Raw genomic sequence first — 17,958 nt, 5'->3', positions numbered from 1 at the left:
TGTTATTTACATTTAATATTGGTAATAGTTTGTGGTGGAGGTTGTCAATAACCACCTTTTCTCCAGATTGATTTCTTCTGGCTCATCACCGTCCTCCATTTCTCTGAAGGACACAACCCTCTTTGTATTATGTTAATTTTTTGGGAAAGTCTTTTCTAGCTGGGATTTCACCCTTCTCTCATTCTCCTCCTACCTTTATGATTGTCTCTCTGACCTGAGCTTCTCTTCTTTTTCCCCCACCTTAACTTCATATTTACCATAAAGTTCAGCCCCATCTTTTCTGCTTTTCTTTCTGTGCATTCACTTGCTTGGAGAAATCACACTTTCTCATCTAACAGCCAACCTTTTCTATGTCAAAGATTCTCCAACTCATACCCACAGTGCAAGTTTCTTTCCTAACATATGCCCAACTATTATGTAAATATTTACATATCCTGACATCACATCATTCTAACATGTCCAAAACAAATTCATCATTTCCTTTCCTTCTCCACTTGCCAAGAAAAATCCAGGCTAAGTCCTACCTCTAGTTCTTTCATCTTCATTCATAACACTGATCTTCTCTCAAGAAACTAGCCTTAAAAACTTTGAACATTTCTTTGTATTTTGCTGTGGTTAAGGAGGAGTCAAATTGCTTAGGTTCAAATCATAAGATAGTCATCTACTAGCTTTGTGATCTGGCAACTTATTCAACCTCTCTGTCTCAATTACATTTGTAAACATGAGGGTGATAATGATATTTACCTCATAAGTGCAAACTGTTAATATATTGTGAAGTGTTTAGCAGCGTTTGTCATAAGCTAAATGTTGAGTAAATAATAGCTAACCAAGTAAGCAAAACAAAAAACAAACAAAAAACCACCAAGGTATGGTTAACTTCAGGAAAAGCAATAAGGAAATATAACAATGATACACTATGTGTGATTCATAATAATTGTGTCATGATGATACAAACACTTAATATGGACTTAACCAAAAGTTGTGAAATAGGATAAAAAGAATGGAGGAGGGGAAGCATCTATGCAGTTGGGAGTGGGTGTGCGTGTGCATATGTGTGTGACATTCTGTGTCTGAGAGAGATGATATAAGAATGCTAAATCATCATCTTCCAGGATAGAAAGCTAATATGTAATACTTATAACAAAAAGGCCAGGAAGTAGCAATAAACATAAGTTATTGAGAAATACAGGGGTAAGTACTAAGAGAAAACAGACTAGAAGCAGGAATCAGGGTTGGGATGGGGTATATCTGAGGGCTACTCTTTTTCCTTAAAACACTATGTTTATATATTACTCAGATAAAAATAAAATGTTAAAAAGTAATTCATTATATCACGGAATGTGTGTTTAGAGGTCATATAAATCCCAGGAAAAATGCTGACACATAAAAAACCTATTAGTTCTACTTTTTTTTTTTTTTGAGACAGTCTCGATCTGTTGCCCAGGCTGGAGTGCAGTGGTGCAATCTCGGCTACTGCAAGCTCCGCCTCCCAGGTTCACGCCACTCTCCCGCCTCAGCCTCCCAAGTAGCTGGGACTACAGGTACCTGCCACCACGCCCAGTTATTTTTTATTTTATTTTATTTTTGTATATTTAGTTGAGACCGGGTTTCACCGTGTTAGCCAGGATGGTCTCAATCTCCTGACCTCGTGATCTGCCCGCCTCAGCCTTCCAAAGTGCTGGGATTACAGGTGTGAGCCACCACGCCCAGCCTATTTCTACATTTTAATTTCCCACACTATAACTTATAGTCCATGCTAAAACTGATTTTTAAAATGCTTAGAGAAATTTATGATAAATTTATAACCAAAGCCTAAGAAAAGTAAGAATGTCTGAGTAACAGCTTAGTCTGGGGGGTATCATGAAATGAAACCACGACCTCTGGAAAATATTATTTATCACTGTCAGGAACAGAAAACCAGGTTGCAAGACTCTAAATCTGACCTACAATTTAACAAGCAGGGTTTCTTCAAGTGTGAATATTTATTCAAATGGTGGTCAGGCCCAAGATGGGTTTGGTAATACTATTTTAAAATAATTTTGGCTAACAATCTCTTCCATTAAAGCATAACGCCATTTTTTTCTGCCTTATATCTTCATCAGGTATCGATGCCACCAACATACTTGGAACAGTATTTATAAGAACAAATTATTTGCAAAGTAAATTACATTTCACTAATTAAAACTATAGCTTCAGCACAGTTAAAAAATCCTCTAAATATGTGCTGCTTCATAAATGTAGATGGGTTTGTTATTCTTTCCTAAAAAAGTGAAATCAATAAAATTGATGATATTTTATAAAGGTAAGGAAATTCAAAACCTCCAATTAATAAGTATTAGTAATTAATGGTTTAGAAGATGATTTGTTAAAATTACTTAAACCCAATTTGATAGTAGTAGGAGCAGAAGGGTCTTAACTTGAGAATGCCTCAGGGCTAATTTCTGCTTTAAGGCATAGTTGGTTCCCGTGAGCTTTTGAATATCAGTCATATATCAGAACCATGAAAACCCCACTCTGCTGTGGAGCTCAGAATGGGTGGGGTGGCTTTCTGAGGAGGATGTGAATCACTAAGATGCTAAGGGAAGTGCTGGTTGGTAACAAAGGGTATCATTGCAGAAGACACTAAGGACCAGCTCTCAAAGTATACATTTAAGCACTTGTAGCTTTGCTCCCATATCTGTCATATATTTAAGAGGAAAAAAAATAAGTTAATCAAGGAACTATAGCATCCTAGTATGTAAATACATAAAAATTACTTGAACCAAAAAAATAAAAAATAAAAGTGAGTGCTTCTGCAGTCAATGCTCTAGTGCCTCCACAAGAAAGCTAACAGGCTATGGCAGGACTCCTTTTCACACTCAGGTTTCCAGGCATGCTGACAAGCATGTTTCTGGAGACTGCCACAAAAGAAATTCGTTTTCTCAGATGTTTCCTGCCCCTAGTCCAAGAAATTAGGCTATGAGCCGAGCACGGTGACTCATGCCTGTAATCCCAGCACTTTGAGAGGCCGAGGCAGGTGGATCACAAAGTCAGGAGATTGAGACCATCCTGGCTAACACAGTGAAACCCCGTCTCTACTAAAAATACAAAACATTAGCCGGGCATAGTGATGGGCGCCTGTAGTCCCAGCTACTCAGGAGGCTGAGGCAGGAGAATAGCGTGACCTCAGGAGGCGGAACTTGCAGTGAGCTGAGATCATGCCACTACACTTCAGCCTGGGCGACAGGGCAAGACTCTGTCAAAAAAAAAAAAAAGAAAGAAATTAGGCTATGAAGTATCATAGTCAACTAGGAAATTTTTATATATTGCTGTATTGTCTAAAAGTCACACCATCTTGGTTCCTCATTCTTGCCCTTCTCAGTCAGTGAAACAGTATTAAAAGAACTTCAAATTTGCTTCTGTGATCCCCACATTAAAATCTGCATTTGTTCAACCATTGTGGAAAGCAGTGTGGTGATTCCTCAAAGAACTAAAAACAGAACTACCATTTGACCCAGCAATCCCTTTATTTGGTATATGCTCAAAGGAATAGAAATCATTCTACCATAAAGACACATGGATGTGTATGTTCTTTGCAGCACTATTCACAATAGCAAAGATATGGAATCAACCTAAATGTCCATCAGCAGTAGACCGAATAAAGAAAATGTGGTGCATATATACCATGGAATACTATGCAGCCGTAAAAAAAAAAGAGATTAGGTCATTTGCAGGAGCATGGATGAAGCTGGAGGCCATTATCCTTGGCAAACTAACACAGAAACAGAAAACCAAATACCACATATTTTCACTTATAAGTCAGAGCTAAATAATGAGAACACATGGATAGATAGAAAGGAGCAACAGACACTGGGACCTACTTGAGAGTGGAGGATGGGAGGAGGGAGAGGTTCTGATATGGTTTGGCTCTGTGTCACCACCCAAATCTCACCTTAAATTGTAATAATCCCCATATGTCAAGGGCAGGACCAGGTAGAGATAATCGAATCATGAGGGCAGTTTCCCCCATACCATTCTTGTGATAGTGAGTGAGTTCTCGTGAGATCTGATGGTTTTATAAGGGGCTTCCCCTTTCCCTTGGTTCTAACTTCTCTTGCCTGCCACCATGTAAGATGTGCCTGTTTCACCTTCCACCATGATTATGTTTCCTGAAGCCTCCCTAGCCATGCAGAACTGTGAGTCAATTAAACCTCTTTTCTTTATAAGTTACCCAGTCTCGGGTATGTCTTCATAGCAGCATAAAAATGGACTAATACAGATTCAGGAAAAATAACTGTTGGGTACTAGGCTTAGTATCTGGGTGACAAAATAATCAGTACACTAGATCCCCAGGTCACAAGTTCACCTATACAACAAACCTGTATATGTACCCCTGAATATAAAATAAAAGTTAAGATATTTTTTAAATTACAATAAAATCTGCATTTGTTTTAAACTCAGGCTCAGCTCTAAGGCTATCAAGGTTTAAAAGAAAGAAATTCATTAACAAAATGATGCATTCATACTTAACTCTCCAACTTTACTGCTCATTGAAATCACCTAGGGAGCTTTTAAAAATGCACATTGTGGGCCGGGCATGGTGGTTCACCCCTGTAATCCCAGCACTCTGGGAGGCCAAGGTGGGTGGATCACCTGAGGTCAGGAGTTTGAGACCAGCCTGGCCAACATGGTGAAACCCCATCCCTACTAAAAAATACAAAAATTAACTGGGCGTGGTGGCATGCGCCTGTAATCCCAGCTACTCAGGAGGCTGAGGCTGGAGAATCGCTGGAACCTGGGAGGTGGAGGTTGCAGTAAGCTGAGATCACACCACTGCACTCCAGCCTGGATGACAGAGTGAAACTCCATCTCAAAAAAAAAAAAAAAACAACAACGCACATTGTGGATCATACCTCCAGAGATTCTGAAGTACAGCCTGGGCATCTGAACTTATGTATGCTCCCCAGGTAAGTCTAACATGCAGCCTCTGATGAGAAGTGCTGCTCTGGAGAACCAGTGTTCTCAACACTACAAAGTTGACTTCATGTTCATCATCTTCATTAGACTGTGTGCTCTTTGAGCAGAGTGGATTGATTTATTTTCTGTCTACTTCTTTGGCTTCTATTTTGTTCAATTCTTTGCAAAGGTGAATCCAAGAGAATAATGCTGCACAAAAGATTTAAAGAATGCTAATTAAATAACCCATCTATTTCTGATCCTGTACCAGTGGTTTTCCTGAGTTACAGACAAAAGAACTCTACCTTATATCCATGAGAAAATATTTCTTAGGATAATAACGGTTGATAAAACTCAATAATGAAAATCATTATACATTTTGCACTTTTCATTCCAACTCAAGTCTGTTTTAAGGATCACCTTTTTACTACCCATAATAAGTTTCTTTGGAAAGAAAGTTAAAAATTACCAATTGAGCTAAAAGAATGTTGGGGTCAGATATCTGGTGTATCTCTACTTGTTTCAGAATGTCTAGCAGTTTAGTATGATATTCAACAACCTAAAGGAAGACACTTAACAAATTACCTGGCTTGGTCATATTAATTTCTAGAATTTGATACTCACCCTTATAATTACCATGGCAAAGCCTTATTTTAAGAGCTATGGGAGGTCACTGAGTATCTTTAGTATAGGAATGACATTGTTTCCTCATAGGAACTTGGAAGTAGACCAGATAGAAAAACCTAAGTTCAATTTTGGGCTACTGAATTTGAAATGTCTTTGAGATATTCAAGTAGAAGTGTCAATTTAGCTTCTTGGCTGTGCTGTGAGAGGAGAGGTAAATTTGCAAATCTCTATAGACAGAAAATAACTGAAGTTACGGGCAAGATGAAGGGGCTTTTAGAAAAAGAAGAGAAATGAGAAGAGTGAGGAACTCCAACATATATGGTCATATACAAGAGAATTTCAACTAAAAGGGAAAAAATACAATAAATATACCTTAATCTCTTCCATGTTTCTAATTACTTCTTGTATAATACTAGCAGTGGAATTATGAGGTTTGTAACATATGTAATATATATAGATAGATATAGCTCATATGGCTTATCCATATCACTGCATCTCTTCTGCCTAGTTATTGAAAAGAATTGAGTTTTTTATAGTAAAGGTAACATCTTTACTGATAAAATTGTACCATTTAAAGATCTGATCCCATGGCTACCACTAGAGCCTTTCGAAGTTCTTTGTGCCCGGACTTGCACTACCATTGTAGCCATGATGCTACATATGTGACCATGTGACTAAAAAAGGTTATTTTTTCTAATTAAATCTATTTAGATGGTGAGAAAAAATTAAGAGCATTTAAATTTTCCTGATTCATACTGATGTGATATTAGAAAGCTTATACCAATTTTCCTCCCCATCACCAGCACTAAATATGGTCTTTGTCAATTTGGTTGGTAAAACATTATCCCATTATCTCAGGCAACTATATGAAATAATTTATATTATAGAAGCATAAATAGTATTGCTACATAAGTGAGACCAAGAGACTCCCAAATACAGATTTGTGTTTAAACTGCGACCATGCAGAAAATACAGTAAATATCCAGTAAACTTGCTGAATTAAGTTGAAATCAAAGTATGGCTACTTGTTTTCAGAGAACAAAGATTTTCAAAAAGCAAAGATTCCAATATCTGTTTCCTGGGATGTGGTGGCGTGGCCCCAGACTGCTTAGCTAATTAGTTCTGGTAGAGCCTCTCAGAAATCTTTCAGCTGGCAGGGACTTCCAGGATGCAGCTCAGGGAGGTGGGAACTTGATAATGGTGATTTTTTTGTTATTTTTTGTTTGTTTGTTTGTTTTTTAAGCTGAGAATTTCAAATCCATTTTATTAATGTTCTTAACATTGCTTGGAAAATAAGCAAGCATTGCCTAACATATATTTTGGTCAACCAATAGTATAAATTCACAGGTAAATATATTGATATGCACTCTATTTTCTGGTTTGTTAACCTCAAGAATAAAGCATCACACTACTGAATGTATCATGATTAAGTTCAAAGCCTTTTGGCATCGCTGTCTTATCTTAATGTGACTAGATCCAGATTCATTCCAACTGATGTCTTTCTAATACTAATGCACATACTTTTCTTAAAAGAATTGCAGTCTCTCATAAAATATCTATATTTTTAACTGAGTCCATTGGAGATATTATAAACTGAAAGTGTATTTGTAAATAGGGACTGTGTTTTAAAATTGGTTCCTGTTTGTATATTATCTTCAATTCCTGTTATTTCCTGCTCCCTACTGTCAGAGGCATTTGAACCAGAGCAACTCCATCCCTAACAGGGGCTGACTAAAATAAAGCTGAGACCTACTGGGCTGCATTCCCATGAGGTTAGATATTCTTAGTTACAGGATGAAACAGGAGGTCAGCAGGACTAGTATCACAAGCTACATGTCACAAAGACCCTGCTGGTAAAACAGGATGCAATAAAGAAGCCAGTCAAAATCCACCAAAATCAAGACAGTGACCTCTGGTCGTCCTCACTGCTTATTATACACTAATTATATGGCATTAGCTAAAAGACACTCCCACCAGCGCCATGACAGTTTACAAATGCCATGGCAACATTCCGAAGTTATCCTATCTGATCTAAAAAGCAGAGAGACCCTCAGTTCTGGAAATAGCCCATCCCTTTACCTGAAAATTCATGAATAATACACCCCTTATTTAGATATAATAAAGAAATAACCATAAAAATAGCCAACCAGCAGCCCTCAGTGCTGCTATGGCTATGAAGTAACCATTATTTTATTTCTTTACTCTCTTGATAAACTTGCTTTCATTTTATGGATTCGTCCCAAATTCCTTCTTGAGTGAGATCCAAGAAGTGGAAAGGTGTCAGGATCAGGACCCCTTTCCGGTAACACTACCACTTCACTTAAAAGGCAACACACCTACTTCTATAGAAATTAAAGAACTCCCAATTTTCGCTCAATCAAGCTTGTTGGCATTGCCTGCTATGAGCCTGCCCTAGCATTTGTCTTGATAGGTTACCTCAAGTTCGTATCTGGTTGCTTTCTTACGTGCTTGGATTTGAATCCCAGCATCACTCTTTACAACCTGTATGATCCCAAGAAGGTTATTCAACCTCTCAGGTGCCACAGTTTCTTCATCAGTACACAGGTGATACTAATAGCACCTATCTCACATAGGCAATTAAGCAAGCACTGCAAGTGTTACAATAATCGTTTTGCCTGGTTGTTTCTGTTATTGCTGTTGTTACTGGTTTCAATTATTTGCTTGGGTTCACATATCCATAAACACATGAATTAAAATTCAGTCTCCCTCTCCACACACACACAAATAGATAAGCCGTAGAATCATCTCTCTTCCCCTCTTCTTCACACCCTCCGCTTCACCCTCTTTCCTCCCCTCTTCCCTCTCTCCATCTCTCTAGTGGAAGCAAGGAGAATGAATTTGAGAGCAAGCCTGAGACTGGGAGACCAATTGGAAAACTAGACCAACCAGCCCTAGATATTTGTGAGGGGAGGGATTACTGAGTACAGAAACAGGAAATGATGCGTTTATAGCATGAGAAGCATCAATAGTACAGTCTACGTTTTTCATGCACCTTTTAAAAAGCACACGACCTTGGGACCGGGGACTGCGGCTATAATTTCCAGATCTAAAGGTCAGGGAGGGCTTCGTGGGAACTGAGATGGCCACCTGGGAGCTGGGTCTCCTCCGCGCGGGTTACCTTAGTCCAGGAGTGCGTGCGCTCACTGACCAGGGCCACGAGCAGCGCCGCCGAGGCCGCGCCCTGCAGCTGGCTGTGCCTGGACCGCTTCGTCCACGGCCTCTAGCCAGGCGACCTGCTGGACAAGGACATCTGACTTCCTGGGGTTAGGTCCCAAGACGAGGAGCGGGAAGCCGCCTACCTTGGGGTGGAGAGCACTGGGGTAGGGGGTAGGAGCGAGTCATTGTCATATCCTCCTCCTAGGCGTTTTCATCAGCATCACAAAGGGACCCAGCTCACCTGGGGAGGGGCGGGACCCAGGGAAGGTACAACGCCCTTCTAGCTGGCCACCTCGACCCCAAAGGCAGGGCCTGCTGCTGCCACCCTGAATTCTTAAACAGGCAAACAAAACCTCTTCGTCTACGCTTATCAGTACGAATATTTCCGTTGATAAGCCTTACTGCTCCTCCTCCATACTTTTAATAATAATAAAAGACAAACCATTGTTTTTGACTTGTGTTTTTCCCGTGCATTCTCTTGTGTTCTCCTTGCTGGTGCTCCCGGCTGTGGGCCTTCAGGTCGAGGGGTCAGTTGAAGCCTTCCTTCCCTTCATTGCTCCTGCAGGGTGCTTCCAGACCCCTCCTTCAGTGCCGGAGCCCCGCCCTTATATTGTGAACTTCTTCCAATATCTCATCAGTTTCCAGCCAGAATCCTGACTGATCCTCCTATATTTGCCTTAAATTCTTTAGTTATGTAGTCTGAAATTCACCTACTAGCAATAAGCTTCCTATTTAAAATGCAGACCGGGCGCGGTGGCTCACGCCTGTAATCCCAGCACTTTGGGAAGCCAAGGCAGGTGAATCACCTGAGGTCAGGAGTTCCAGACCAGCCTGGCCAAGATGGTGAGACCCAAGATGGTGTGGCCAAGATGGGCGACAAGAGTGAAACTCCATCTCAAAAAAAAAAAAAAAGAAAAAAAAAGAAAGAAAGAAAAAGAAAAGAAAAAATAATAAAACACAGATACTACTGCATGGCTAGGCAGTCTTTTCTATCCAAATTAGAATTGTTCCATCATCCCGTATTTTTCCTAAAAATTTAACACAGCAGTTTCAGAGGGAAGCTAGCATAGTGGAATCAGGGAACTGTGGAGGAAAGGTACTGGGCTGTAGGTATCATAGGCATCATAGAAGACAAGAACAACGGAAAGGAGTCCCAGGCTCCAAGAATCACTTTCCTACCTTTTCAGGTCTGGTCTGGGTAAAGCTGGAGAAAGTATTCACTTTAGTAATGCAAGCGCTAAAATGTTACAATCAAAGATTTTAACAAAAAATAAAAATTTAAAAGCTAATTCTTTACCAAAAATCTCCTGCAAAACACTGAGGGAAAATTCCATTTGTAATCTACAGTAAAACCTGATAACCTCTTTTCACATCTGCCCTTATCAGTGTATCTCACACTATAATTGTCACCCCAGATCCTTCCCTCCTCTACTTCACAATTCCCAAAACTTTCCCCTACAACCCAAACAGGACAGCTATTCTTTTGGTTTCTCAAGTATGTATTCTCTCATCTGTTGGAACTAAAGAAATGTTGGTTCTTGTTGTAATTAATCCTAAGCGTGAAAAGTTTCTTGATAAACTTTTGTCCAAACTGTCAATAAATAAATGTGTCACTAGAGAATAAAAGGAGAGAGAAAAGAAAGCAGACTTTATTTTTTAATAAGACAAGGAAATTGATCATCCTGTCTTCCTAATTTGCTATTTCTTCACGGTTAGTGAGTCGCTTTGCATTTTTTCCAAGACGCAAGACACATAGTTCAATCTCCTTCCCATGAGAGCAGTGTCTAGTTGTATTCTGAGAATTACACAATGTTTGATTTTTACAGTCCATGATACTAATGACTTCATAAGCATCTTCAGTTCCTAAAAATAAACAGATAGAGGAACAAAAACAAGGATATACTTACTTGCAATAGACTTCAAATATAAAGCTTTGTGGGAAAATATTGATGAGAATGGCCCATGGTAGCAAAATAGTTTTTAATCAGATTAAAAAATATATTTCAGAAGGGACTGACAGGGCCTGCAGTTGTACCTCACTTGGTGCAGAAAAACAGTTGACCTCCCTTTGGATTGTATAAGCCTAGCATTATTGGACAATCCCGAGAGACCCCAATGCTGGGCTTTCTAGAAGATCAGTACTGAACATCATGCATGCTGGATGTTCTGCCATTGCAGGCAGGTGAGGGCCACTGGGGTATAAATCTTAGGCACAGTTTCTCAGGAGGTAACATATACCACTCCATTCCTATCTGAAATCCACATCAAGGACTTCTACTACCCTCCACTTTCAGTTACCTCACCCAGGGCCATTTTGGAAAACAACATCATGACTTTTGCAAATTACTTTTTTCTAAGCTGATTTTCCTCTGCCTGAATCTTCTTACTAATTATTTCGCTTTTAAAAAACCCATGCATTGTATGTAATTTGTAAGCTTCCTTATATGTTCAGGAACAAGAAAAAATCAAAAGGTAGAGGGGAGAAGAGTAAGGAGGGTGAGAAGAGAGAGAAGGAGAAAAAAGGAAGAAAAGAGAGTGGATGTTTTCTGTGTTGCCCTTGTCCTCCACTAATACAGACACTTATCACCACCATGTCCAGAACAGGCCCAAGAGAAAGAGAAAGGAGACAGGGAGAATTGCCCTTGAGGTAGTAATTTATTCACATAACTTCACTGCCGTCCTTTTTTTGGAAGGATCCCACAATGTTTATCATCAGCCACAAGCTTCTTCCTAGTCTCATGCCTCTACTGCATTATTTCCAGTTAGAAGTCTTCCTGTCACTTCAAGGTAACAATTTCTAAAATCATTTTCACTGGCTTCATCTCAATCAGCTCCCCTTCCCTGCATTCACATTTCTATTAACAGCACCACAACTTTCTAAATCCCTCACAAACTCCTTCTATGCCATCATTCCATCATTGACTCCTCCTCCCTCTTCTCTCCTTTATGCCATCAGTGTTTTTCATCTTCCTTACATTATCTGTCTCCACCATTCCTTTCTTTTTTTTTTTTTTTTTTGAGATGAAGTCTCACTCTGTCGCCCAGGCTAGAGTGCAGTGGCACAATCTCAGGTCACTGCAACCTCTGCCTCCCAGGTTCAAGTGATTCTCCTGCCTCAGCCTTCTGAGTAGCTGGAATTACAGGCATGCGCCACCACAACTGGCTAATTTTTGTATTTTCAGTAGTGACGGGGTTTCACCACGTTGTTAAGGCTGGTCTCGAACTCCTGAGCTTGTGATCTGCCCACCTTGGCCTCCCAAAGTGTTGGAATTAAAGGCGTGAGCCACCGTGCCTGGCCCACCATTCCTTTCTTTTGATTCTTAACCCTATCAGGCCCTTATCATTTTATGGTTTTAAAGGTAAACTCCAATAATTTCACAGTTTTTCTCCAGGCTCATCCTGCTTGAGGATATTCTGAACTGAAAGAAGAAATTGCTGAAGAAGATAAACTAAAAAAAAAAAAGTGAAAATAGTAATGTTGATAATAATATTAGTTAACATTTCTTAAGCACTTTCTATTCGCCGAGTACTTCCTAAAATCCCTTGACATGAATTAGCACATTTAAGGCTCACAACAAACTCACTATTTGCACCTTACTTTGATTAGGCAGAGAAAGATGAGAGTAGATATTCCATTTTCATGGTATACTGGGAGTTAGAGGACATGTACTCAAGCTCTCAAAATCATTATTTATAAAATTAGAGGGCAGAGGAGATGATCTCTAAATTCCCTTTCTTGGAAATAACCTAAGTCTATCCCAGCATTGAGATGAGAAATTTGGCATGAAATAGAAAGGGAATCATGGAATTCTTCAAATTCGATTATATTTTTTAGACCAGAAGGAGAAACTAATTCATCCATTAAAAAAATTCATCCAACAACTGTTCATTGAGCAGCTACTAATTAACACTGGCAATAGATGGTTGTTTACGCCATTTCACGCTGGCTTCTCATTCACTCAAATGCTTCCCTTACTCTTACGAAAGCCTTACCTGAGGTAGACAGCAGGCCAAGGAAGAAAAGAGCAACGGAAAGGTAATGAATCTTCATGGCAAGGTAGCTCTGAAACAACAAAGTGTCTTAAAAAGATAAACCAATATAAATGGAGATGATTTTAGAATCAGAGCTCCTGTATTTAGAAACTTTCATGGGTGAGCAGGACTTTATATGTCTTAGTTTCTCTCAGATTTCTGGGGAGCCAACTCCCCACAAGCCCTGTACACCTCCTATTTGTTTAGATCCCATTATGACATGTGCAGCCCTTATTACATCTTCACAACACTCCTGGCTTATCCATTTCCCTCCACAGTGTCTCAGTGACCCACCATCAGGGCTTAACCTCTGGACCTCTTATCCCTTAAAAGATGTCTAACTTGATGGTCCTGTTGGAGGTGACACGTCTTCACCTGACACCATTTTCACACCCTCCACATAGGACCAGTGCTTGCCCTTATTCTTTGTACTCCTTTCCTGGACTGCTCATCGTGTTCACCAAGATCAATGCTGCACTTCCTAATACTGACATGAGGTCAGGAGCTGACTTGAATCTTCACAGCCCTCAACTCAACATCCTCTCCTCCTGTTCTAAGTCTGGCAAACATTGTTGAAAATCATCCTGTAACTATGCTAATGTTTCACTTTTATCTACTGTCAAATGGTTCTGTCCCATGTAGCTGCTCTCCCACTAAGTGTGATTTCCATGATGAAAGGGACTGTGTCTTCTCTGCTCCTGTTTCTAGCACAATGTCTTAACATGGTACATTTTCATCAGGCTTTCTGGAACTGTTGAACTGCCTTTCTCTACACTTTTGGGGGGTTTTGTTATCACTCTTTTTGGTTCCTCTCACCCTATGGTGGCTGTTTATAACAAGACTAACCTGCCTCTCTCCTTCATTCGCACAATTACTTAAAACCTTCTCCTTCTTAGTTTCCTGAAAATATTGAGCCATCACTTTTATATTCCTTCATCTCACCTTGTATTTACATTAAAATATCTGTCTTTACCTTCGTTCATTCCTATCTTTCCTTTCAGAAGAGATGCCACTTCTGCCTTCAAAAAAACTGTCATCTTCCCAGGCTCTCTCTCTGATCCTTTTCTACCATTTTCCTCCATCCCAAACTTCGGAATCTCATTTTTCTCTCCAAGTTCATAATTTAATCATTAATTCTCACTGTGGTTGGAGAAAGAGAAAAACAAAAGCCAATAAACAAAATGGAAAATAACCCTTGACCCTGCTTCCCCTCTGGGTTCAGTCCAATTTCATGCCTATCTTACACTGGCAGGCAATCAGAGGGAATGGTTTCTGTTGCATTTCATTGACCACTACCTATTCTCTCCAAAACTTCTGCCATCTAGATTCTGCTCCCTCTTTCTATCAAACTTACCCTCAGGATTCACCAGTGAATAAACAAACCAAGGAGTTCGTAGTTTTTATGCCCATTGATCAAGATGTCGTCATTACTTTTGATACTAGTAAGCCTGCACCTTTAGAACTCCAGCTTCTACCCTGATTTTCTCCTACCCTTTGTTTCAGTTTCCTTTTCAAACTCCTCCTCTTCCTGGAGAGGTTCCCCCAGGCTTCTTTAGAGTTGTGCTCTTCTGTTTTTACCTCTCCCTAGACGTCTCCCATGACTGCTAATGCTATCACCTTTGGTGTAAACTCCAAAATCTTGCTTGTACATCTCCAGGCCTGATCACTTTTCCCAGGCTTCTGTCCCTTGGTTCCATCTGTTTATATCCCATAATCTTTTCCAGATCCACAGGATTGAATTTACACTCAATGGAACCTCAACAGGCAGACTCCAATACTTGTAGATTGATATCTATAACTGATATCTCTTAGATCACAATTGCTTCAAACATTCCTGCAGACGATGGAGAAGTTAGGTTTAATGTTGGACATAGATGGCAAAGGCAACACTTAATACAACATTAGAGTCTCTTATGCAGAAAATTAATAATGCAGCCTTTAAATTAAGATTATGTTTTATCATAGATTTGCCTAAAAAGAATTTAAGACAGCTTATTTAATAGACACACACAAGGTTAAAATTATATTATAAAATTGGGGTGGAAAAAATAAGATAAAATCACAGGTAAGCTATAGATGAACCACAAATTTTGGTTGCATTTGTTGCAGTAAAAATAGGAATGGACACTTAATAGTTACAGAAGTCACAGAGACATAGCATAAAAACATTTCCATTACTAAGAACAAATACAACTCTTTTTTTTTTTCTGGCATGGAGATTTGAGAGAAATTTCTCCCAGGAGTTCTCTTTGAAAAATCAATTAGTGATGTGGGACAATATATTTGCTTAGGTTTTATACAGCTATTTATTATTGCATTCATCCATGTAAACAGATGGTATAATGTCAAAAAAGCATTTCAATAAAAGGCTATGTGATGTTAAATAATATGGTCCATGTTTGCAACTTACTGAGTATTTGGCTCAATCGAGATTGAAATGTGGAAAACATTTAGCCTTTCATAAGGAGTAAGTAAGAAAGCTAAGGGATGAAAAGGCTGGCCAAAGCTGGGGAGTTGAACCCGAACTAAGAAGCCAGAAAGCAAGGAATCAGAAATGAGAACACTCCGTAAGACTGAGGACAAGGCATGGCCATCAGTTAGCCCTCAGGATATCAGTTCAGACAGCCTATTATCACAACAGAAATAAAACTCTACGACCCGGCGCGGTGGCTCACACCTGTAATCCCAGCACTTTGGGAGGCTGAGGTGGGTAGATCACCTGAGGTCGGGAGTTTGAGACCAGCCTGACCAACATGGAGAAACACTGTCTCTACTAAAAATACAAAAATTAGCCTGTCGTGGTGGCGCATGCCTGTAATCCAAGCTACTCAGGAGACTGAGGCAGGAGAATCTCTTGAACCCGGGAGGCGGATGTTGCAGTGAGCCGAGATCGCGCCGTTGCACTCCAACCTGAGCAACAAGAGTGAGACTCCGTCCCAGAAAAAAAACAAAAAAAACAAAAAAACTCTACCGGCAAAGATGTCACAAAGTCCTCCTACCTCTCCACCCCCACTTTCTCCAAGTAGACTCTACAGTAGCCACAGGACACCAATAACTAATTGTCCTTATTAATTAGAGAACCTTCCTATCATGTTCAAAATGCCCTTGTACTTCCTGCTAAGAAAGGAGCCAATTCCAGGGCACCATTCTGCAGCCTTGGAAGCAGGTAGTGGACTGTGGTGAGAAGTCTTTTGGAAGTTCAATCAGAAGGACTAATGGTGACTTGCCAGGCACAGTGGCTCACACCTGTAATCCCAGCACTGTGGGAGGCAAAGGTGGGTGGATCTCTTCAGCCCGGGAGGTCGAGACCAGCCTGGGAACACAGTGAAACCCTGTTTCTACAAAATAAAAATTAAAAATTAGCTGAGGATTGTGGTGCATGCCTGTGGTCCCGGCTACTCGGGAGGCTAAGGAGGGAGGATCGCTTAAGCCCAGGAAGCATAAGTTGCAGTGAGCCAAGAATGCACCACTGCACTCCAGCCTGGGTGACAAAGCTGACCCTGTCTCAAAAAATTCCTTAAAAAAAACAACAAAAAAAGGAAGGATTAATGGTGATTATACTATCAGTGGGGAGGGAGGAATGAGGGCAGACACATGGGTAAGTACTGCAATTAGGATAGGGTTAGCAAGTAGATTTATGTCTACTTTTTCAGAAAAAGTACTCCATAAAGTACTCCATACAGCCTGGAAGCAAACTATACAGGGCAGCATGGCAGCTCCATGATCACCAGGCTCCTTTGTCTTGTTGCTGCATTGCACACAACATATGGATACCACCTCATGGTCCTCAATGGCTACTCAAGCTCCAGCTATCTGCTTGCATTCCAGTCATCAGGAAGCAAGATGTGTGAGGAAGGACACACTCCTTTTTAAGGAAGCTTCCTGAGTTGCACATGACACTTTAACTTATAATATATAATTTTGACATGGAGACATCACAGAATGCTTTTATGAAAGATTCAACGTCGTGATGCAGACAAACCATCTAGCTTACGACAACCTTGTAGAATGGGGTCTTCTGCGAAACACTATGTAAAGTGCCAATTTCAAGGCCTTATTATAGTTTCAAATGCCTTAAATCAGAAGAAGAGACATCCCCCATTTTAAAATTGACATTTCTGTACTAAGTAAAAATTCATCAAAAAAATTTTTATACTAAAAAGGAGATAAAAGTATGCTGCATTAAAATTTAGAACTGGGAACATCAAACTATTAGATATTTTAGTTCTGTACTGTATTTAATTAAGATGGAGTACAACAGATGAGAGAGAGGAAAAAAAAGAACTCTAAGAAAAGAGGTGGATGAACATTCAGTATTCATCCTACTCTAAAGAACAGAGTTAAGCAGATTCACCAGTATTACTTTAAGTTATCCCTGCACACAGAAAATTCAACTATTTTTGAAATGATTTTTAGTGTCCTAATTTTAAACTAAAAAAGAAACAGCCTTTACAAAATGTATGGCCCCTAAATGAAAAGCAAATTTTAATAATATTAATCACATTATCTAAGTGGTTTCCACTTGGGTACCATAAGAAAATTCTGAATAAACTTAATAAAGAACTTTGGACAAAGAAATGGCAAAGATGACAGTTGATTTCCAAACATGATGGCAATTGAAGTTCTGCCTATATTCTGTAGAAGCGTCTGAACTCTCATATCACCTTCCTTCATTCACTTTTCTGCTTGTTTATGTATTATCCCAAATAACGCATTTTTCCCCTAGACTCATCAATATGATGATAAATCTTAAACACATAATGCGTTAAGCAAAAACACATCAATTTGCAAAGGATATGAAGAGTATGATCCAATTACACAAAGTTTTAAGACCTTATATAAAGTCTTTAATGCTTGTGGGCATACGTTAGTATGCTAAATATAAAAACATGATGAATACCTAATTTTGAATAGTAGTTATCTCTAGTGAAGGATAACACCAGAGACTTAATACTCAAAACATCTTATTTCTTAAATAAATGAAGCAAATTTGGCAAATTATTAGGACTCATCTAAGTTGTGTGGGGAATACAGATATATCCTTCTCTATACTTCTGTTTGTGTGATATAATTTATAATTTTAAGTAAATAAATTAAAGTGAATAAATTATTCTAATCAAGTGACTAGAGAAAAAGATAACAAAATAATTTCAGAGAAAGTAGAAAAAGGAATGTATAACATAGTGT

General features: G+C 39.4%; 1 long non-coding RNA gene across 2 annotated transcripts in view; it reads right to left on the bottom strand.

Moving 5' to 3' along the window:
* The window catches only part of LOC129040189 (uncharacterized), a 44,867-nt gene extending 35,944 nt beyond the window's left edge, over positions 1-8,923 (bottom strand). For both annotated transcript variants that reach the window (XR_008503564.1, XR_008503563.1), the window contains exons 1-2: positions 8,702-8,923; positions 4,893-5,145 (exon numbers count right to left, since the gene is read on the bottom strand). This is a non-coding gene — a long non-coding RNA (uncharacterized LOC129040189). The remainder of the gene's footprint in view (positions 1-4,892; positions 5,146-8,701) is intronic.
* Between the last annotated feature and the right edge of the window lie 9,035 nt (positions 8,924-17,958).

The sequence above is a fragment of the Pongo pygmaeus genome, chromosome 6 (genome assembly GCF_028885625.2).
Source record: "Pongo pygmaeus isolate AG05252 chromosome 6, NHGRI_mPonPyg2-v2.0_pri, whole genome shotgun sequence".
NCBI classification, from domain to species: Eukaryota; Metazoa; Chordata; class Mammalia; order Primates; family Hominidae; genus Pongo; species Pongo pygmaeus.
This window is presented reverse-complemented; position numbering and strand designations above follow the sequence as displayed.